The 6,822-nt window shown below is 49.8% G+C and overlaps 3 non-coding genes across 3 annotated transcripts; 2 read left to right on the top strand and 1 right to left on the bottom strand.

Annotated features, from left to right (window-relative positions):
* The first annotated feature begins 2,932 nt into the window (after positions 1 to 2,932).
* On the top strand, positions 2,933 to 3,015 carry TRNAL-CAG (transfer RNA leucine (anticodon CAG)). The gene has a single exon. It is a non-coding gene; the product is annotated as a tRNA-Leu (tRNA).
* A 224-nt stretch (positions 3,016 to 3,239) lies between these two features.
* On the top strand, positions 3,240 to 3,313 carry TRNAI-AAU (transfer RNA isoleucine (anticodon AAU)). Its single transcript has one exon. It is a non-coding gene; the product is annotated as a tRNA-Ile (tRNA).
* A 3,410-nt stretch (positions 3,314 to 6,723) lies between these two features.
* On the bottom strand, positions 6,724 to 6,797 carry TRNAT-AGU (transfer RNA threonine (anticodon AGU)). Its single transcript has one exon. It is a non-coding gene; the product is annotated as a tRNA-Thr (tRNA).
* Between the last annotated feature and the right edge of the window lie 25 nt (positions 6,798 to 6,822).

Genomic DNA, 6,822 nt, shown 5'->3' with positions numbered 1-6,822 from the left:
GTCAGTCCCCAACCTATACTGGTCTGTGGTGGTGTTCTTTCCCAGATGCAAGACCCTGCACTTGTCTTTGTTGTACTTCATTAAATTTCTCCCTGCCCAACTCTCCAGCCTGTGTAGGTCCTGCTGAATGGCAGCACAGCCTTCAGGTGTGTCAGTCACTCCTGTCACTTGTGTGTCACCAGCAAACTTGCCAACAGTGCACTTTGTTCCCACACAGCAGAGGGTGATGGAAGCAGGGAAGATGCACTACCAGTTAAAAAATCTCAACTGCTTAGAAACACTCACCTGTGGTTAGCAGGTTGAGAGAGGTTCTCTTCCCCCTTCTACTCAGCCTGTCCAGTTATGGGCCCCTAAGTTCAAGGACAGGGAACTGCCTGAAAGAGTCCATCAGAAAGCCACAAAGATGATGAAGGGAGTAGAACATCTCTTACGAGGAAAGGCTGAGGCAGCTGGGTCTTTTTAGCTTGGAGGAGACTGAGAATTGATCTCATGAAATTTTATAAATAGGTGAAGAGTGAGTGTCAGGAGGACAGAGCCAGGCTCTTAGAGATGTCCAATGATAGAACAAGGGGCAATGGGTGCAAGCTCGAGCATAGGAGGTGTCATAAGGAGGAGGCATTCTCACTGTGAGGGTGACAAAACATTGGAATGGGGTGCCCAGAGAGGTTGTGGAGTCTCCTCTGAAGACATTCAAAACCCACCTGGACACATTCCTGTGCGACTTACTCTAGGTGATCCTACTCTGGTAGGGGGGTTGGACTAGATGATCTTTTGTGGTCCCTTCCAACCCCTAACATTCTGTGGTTCTGTGTGATTCCATGCCCCTAGCAATAACCACTGCATATTCTGCTTTTCTGTTCATTACACTATTTCTCTAGGATTTGGCACAGTTTCTATAAGTTCCATACCACATCAGGGCCCTTGAAAAGTTTATTTCTAATGCTAAGTGGTAGGGCATGACAAATTAGAGTGCTGGTAGAAAACTAGATGCTGGCTCATAGAACCATAGACTTGTTTCAGTTGAAAAGGACGTCCATGATCATCAAGTCCAACTGTCAACCTAAGACCTCCTTGGCCATTAAACCATGTCCCAAAGTACCATGTCCACATGTTTCTGGAACATCTCCAGGGACAGTGACTCCACCACCTCCCTGGGCAGGCTGCTGCAATGCCTGACCACTCTTGCAGGAAAGAATTTTTTTCTAATATCTAATTTAAAACTCCCATGGCACAATTTCAGGTCATTTCCCTCTCAACCTACCACCTGATACTAGGGAGAAGAGAACTTCTTGTATGATCATAGAATCACAGAAGGGTAGGGGTTGGCAGGGACCTCTGGAGATTCAGTCCTACTGCCCTGTCAAAGCAGTATAACCTTTCCATTGTTCCCCATGGAACTAGATAATTTGGTACCATTTTTTGGAAAGGAGAGATCTATTTGAAGATCAGTGGTTCCTGTTAGTACAACAGTGTCCTGGTGGAGTATGATACAGCTGTGAGTCATTTCTCTTACCTGCTTTAATGCAATGTGTAATCAATGGGATTATTCTGTTGTATTGTATAGATAGAGGGACTAGGGGAAGGGAAACAGTAATTTGTATTTATTTGTGTGCTTAAGTCTATAAATTCAACCATGGTGGAAGTGTCTTGAGTAGCTGAAGAGCCTTCCTCAAGAAGCTTCTTCCTTGAGAACCAAGGAAGACTCTGCAAGTTGGGCAATTTAACAGTAATTTCTGTTTGAGTAACATAGCAGCATGCTGCTCATCTGCCTTGCTACCCTGGTTTTCTGGGAAACAGAACCTCAGTTCACTTACACAACATAGGAATACTAAAATACTTTGTGCTGGTTTGGACATTTGCATGAGCTTGGGTTGTAGTTTCTTCTCTTGGAGCATGTGAACACTCTGGTTTGAGCTCCCCTTCCTTTCCATTCAGCTGCTGCTAACCTACCATCTTTCCCTTTTTAAGGTGCATTACTAAATCCAGTTTAAATCCTTCTCATGTGCAGTCAGCTTAGTTCAGAGAAATTCTGAAGCTGAAGGTCTGGCATATGCCTTTGATACCATCTTCTGAAATGGCAAATTAATGCAGCTAACAGAAGGAATGAAGACATGGCTTTGGTCAAATTTCTAAAGGAATTTTGCTGGGAGGAGAGGGTAAGTGGTTTGAGTTTGGTTGATGCTATTATCCTCAGAACCAAGCAAAACTGAGCTTCAAAATAATGCTGAAGCATGTCAGCCTGGAACTCAAGAATATTAATTCATTTTTTCTTTGTGGAAAAAAAAATTCTCTGTAAGAAAACATAAAGAAGATTAAGGGCTCTTTTCCCATACCTTTGTCAAAAAGCAGTCTCCCTTTGCCTCTCACTGTCCTCCAGTCTTGTTCTACATGCTCTTTAGAAGTAAAGCAGAACAACCTCCCCTGCCACCTGCTCCGAATTAATGAATGGAGCCCAGAGTAAGGCTGTGGTACCTGGTGTCTCCAGTAAACAGGGGATGTGGCCTCCCGAAGAGGGCCGAGAGTAGCACTCACCTGCAGAACTGCTTGAAGAAGTTCAGGCACTGAGGGTGGGACAGAGCAGCCTCTTAGGCATGCCGTGTGCTCCAGTGTGGTGCTTCCACGGGACCGCTTGGATACTGCAGGGTTTCGTCGCTGAGCAAACGTTGAAGCCTTTGGAGAAAGCTTTTTGCGTACCTACACCTAGGACAGATATTGCCACTACTTCATCGCCCTTCCTTAGCCCTTGTCCTGCCGCAGTAGCTTCCTCTGCCGTCAGCCTCCGCTGACCTTAAGCGAGGCGCTTCCTCTCCCGCGTGTGTGCGTGGTGCCTGCTGGTACGACAGGTCGGGTATGGGCGCAGGGGCTATGGGGACAATGGCTGACTGGCGCCGCGGCACAGCCGAATTGGGCCATTTGAGGAGAACCGTCAGTAGTCAGGATGGCCGAGCGGTCTAAGGCGCTGCGTTCAGGTCGCAGTCTCCCCTGGAGGCGTGGGTTCGAATCCCACTCCTGACATCTTAAGTTTTTTTCTCTTTCCGCCTCTCGATGCTGCTTTTGAGGGCCGATAACGGCAGTGCTTAGCGAGGCCCTACCTCAAGTGGGCAGTGCGGCAAATGGAAGAGGAAGCTGAGCAGGGACACGCGTAGTGCTCTCGCGTTGATGTCTGCTCTTTTAATCATTAGAATCTCCGCTCGGGGCGCCCCCATGATTAGCGGCTCTGGAAAACTAAAAGACAAGGTGGCCGGTTAGCTCAGTTGGTTAGAGCGTGGTGCTAATAACGCCAAGGTCGCGGGTTCGATCCCCGTACGGGCCAGAACCAAACGTTTTCGACTCACTCTCCGTTTTCAGAGCTGCTTGGCTTCTTCCAACCCCATCTTCAATTTTCCTGATGAGCGCAGGTCGCAGTGCGGGCCAGAACCAAACGTTTTCGACTCACTCTCCGTTTTCAGAGCTGCTTGGCTTCTTCCAACCCCATCTTCAATTTTCCTGATGAGCGCAGGTCGCAGTGCCGCTTCCTAGAGTGGAAGAGAAACACGGAGGAAAGCTCACAGGAGATAAAACGGTCCTTATAGAGTCACCTGCAGTCCCCCGTGGTTCAACTATGAAGCAAGCAATTAATGATACACCAGGACACTCTGTGGAAATCAAGGGTAATTGATCTCTATGCAAATGCACGCAGCTTGGGCAACAAACAGGATGAATTAAGGGCCACTGTGCTGCTGGGATGCCATGACATAGTGGCTATTACTGAAACTTGGTGGGATGATACCCACGACTGGAATGTAGGGATAGATGGGTACAAACTCTTTAGGAAGGACAGGCAGGGAAGGAGAGGAGGAGGTGTTGCCCTCCATGTCAGTGACCAGCTGGAATCAGTGGAGCTCCACCTGAGGAAGGATGATGAGCTGGTTGAGAGTGTATGGGTTAAAAATTAAAGGCAAGACGGGAAGGAGATGTTACTGTAGGGGTCTGCTACAGGCCACCTGACCAGCAGAACCAAGCAGGTGAGGCCCTCCACAGGTAAATAGAAGTGGCTTCCAGGTCACAAGCCCTGGTCCTCATGGGGGATTTCAACCACCCTGACATCTGCTGGAGGGACAACACAGCAAGGTACCAGCAATCCAGGATGTTCCTGGATTGCATAGATGACAACTTCCTCCTCCAAATGGCAGGGGAACCAACAAGAAAAGGTGCTATGCTGGACCTTGTTCTCACCAACAGGGAAGGGCTGGTGACCAATGTGAGGCTCAGAGACTGCAGCCTTGGCTGCAGTGACCATGAAGCAGTTGAATTTAAGATCCTCAGGGCAACCAGGAGGATATATTCTAAGCTTACAGCCCTAGAATTTAGGCATGCAGACTTTGATCACTTCAGGGATCTGCTGGCCAAAGTGTCGTGGGACAAAGCCCTAGCGGGAAGAGGGGCCCAGGACAGCTGGTCAGTATTCAAGGACCACCTCCTCTGTGTCCAGGAGCAATGTATACCAACAAAGAGAAAAGCAGGGAAGAATGCTAGGAGGCCTGCCTGGATGAGCAAGGAGATGCTGGACACACTATTACTTAAAAGGAAACTCTACAAGGAGTGGAGGAAGGGACAGCTGGAATGGGGGTATATAAGGAAGCTGCCCAAGCAGCAAGAGACCTGGTTAGGAAAGCCAAAGCACAGTTTGAATTGAATCTAGCCAGGGAGGTTAAAGGGAACACTAAGACTTTCTACAGGTATACTAATGGTAAAAAGAAGACTAGGGAAGGTGTGGGCCCCCTCAGAAAGGAAACAGGTGAAATGGTCACGAGTGACCTGGAAAAGGCTGAGGTTCTCAATGACTTTCTTTACCTCAGCCTTCACTGCAAGGGCCTCTAGCCACACTCCTGGAATAGTCATGGAAGCTAATGGCAAGAACCAGAAGGAAGAACTGCCCATCATAAGTGAAGATCAGGTTTGTGATCACCTGAAGAACCTGAAAGTGTTCAAGTCCATGGGACCCGACAGGATACACCCACAGGTACTGAGAGAACTGGCAGATGAGGTTGCTAAACCCTCTCTATTATATTCCAAAAGTCCTGGCCGTCTGGGGAAGTCCCCATTGACTGGAAAAGGGGAAATATAACTCCCATTTTCAAAAAGAGAAAGAAGGAAGAACCAGGGTACTACAGGCCAGTCAGTCTCACCTCTGTGCCTGGTGAGAGCATGGAGCAGATCCTCCTGAAGGCACTACTGAGACAGAAGAATAGTGAAGAGGTGATTTGGTACAGTCAGCATGGCTTCACCAAGGGAAATCCTGCCTGACAAACCTGGTGGCCTTCTATGACAAAGTCACAACATTAATAGATGAGGGGAGAGCAACTGATGTCATTTACCTGGACCTGAGCAAAGCCTTCGACACTGTCCCGCACCACATCCTGGTCTCCAAACTGGTGACACATGGGTTTGATGGGTGGACCATGAGATGGATAAGAACTGGCTTGATGGCCACATCCAAAGAGTGGCTGTCAATGGCTCCATGTCCCAGTGGAGGCCAGTGACAAGTGGAGCCCCTCAGGGATCAGTCCTGGGACCAGGCTTGTTCCACATCTTTGTTGGTGACATGGACAGTGCCATTGAGCGCACCCTCAGCAAGTTTGCTGACGACACCAAGCTGTGTGGTGCAGCAGACACGCTGGAGGGAAGGGATCCATCCAGAGGGACCTTGACAGGCTGGAGAAGTGGGCACAAGCCAACCTCATGAGATTCAACAAGACCAAGTGCAGGGTCCTGCATCTGGGTCGAGGCAATCCCAAGCACAAATACAGGCTGAGCAGTGACTGGCTGAAGAGCAGCCCTGAGGAGAGGGACTTGGGGGTGCTGGTGAATAAGAAGCTCAACATGAGCTGCAATGTGCGCTTGCAGCCCAGAAAGCCAACCAGATCCTGGGCTGCATCAAGAGAAGTGTGGCCAGCAGGTCAAGGGAGGTGATTTCCCCCCCTCTACTCAGCTCTGGTGAGACCCCACCTGGAGTACTGCATCCAGTTCTGGAGCCCCTATTACAAGAGGGATATGGAGGTGCTGGAACGTGTCCAGAGGAGGGCCACCAGGATGATCAGAGGGCTGGAGCACCTCTCCTGTGAGGAGAGACTGAAAGAGTTGGGGCTGTTCAGTCTGGAGAAGAGAAGGCTCTGAGGTGACCTTCTTGTGGCCTTCCAGTATCTGAAGGGGACCTACAAGAAAGCTGGGGAGGGACTTTTTAGGGTGTCAGGTAGTGATAGGACTAGGGGGAATGGAATAAAGCTGGAAGTGGGGAGATTCAGGCTGAACGTGAGGAAGAAGTTCTTCCCCATGAGAGTGGTGAGAGCCTGGAATGGGTTGTCCAGGGAGGTGGTTGGGGCCCCATCCCTGGAGGTGTTTGAGGCCAGGCTGGATGAGGCTGTGGCCAGCCTGCTCTAGTGTGAGGTGTCCCTGCCCATGGCAGGAGGGTTGGAACTGGATGACCCCTGTGGTCCCTTCCGACCCTGACTGATTCTATGATTCTAAATCAGTCTGAAAAATTGCTGCTGCAAGCTTGTCCTGATCAGCTGCCCTATTTCCTGGGTTTGGGGGAGGTCCAAGGAGAGAAAGTGATAAGACTGAGGACGTATAAAGAAGCGGTGCTGTCATGAGAGCGGTGCCAGAAACCTGACGCGGGCGCTGGTATCATAGCTGCCGTCGGGCTCCTCCAAAATAAGTATGTGAAGAGCCCATTAAGGACGGAGGCACCGCTGGGATTCGAACCCAGGATCTCCTGTTTACTAGACAGGCGCTTTAACCAGCTAAGCCACGGCGCCGGGAGGGCCGCTGTGAGCCCCGCCT

Source organism: Indicator indicator, chromosome 1, assembly GCF_027791375.1.
Source record: "Indicator indicator isolate 239-I01 chromosome 1, UM_Iind_1.1, whole genome shotgun sequence".
Taxonomy (NCBI): Eukaryota; Metazoa; Chordata; class Aves; order Piciformes; family Indicatoridae; genus Indicator; species Indicator indicator.
This window is presented reverse-complemented; position numbering and strand designations above follow the sequence as displayed.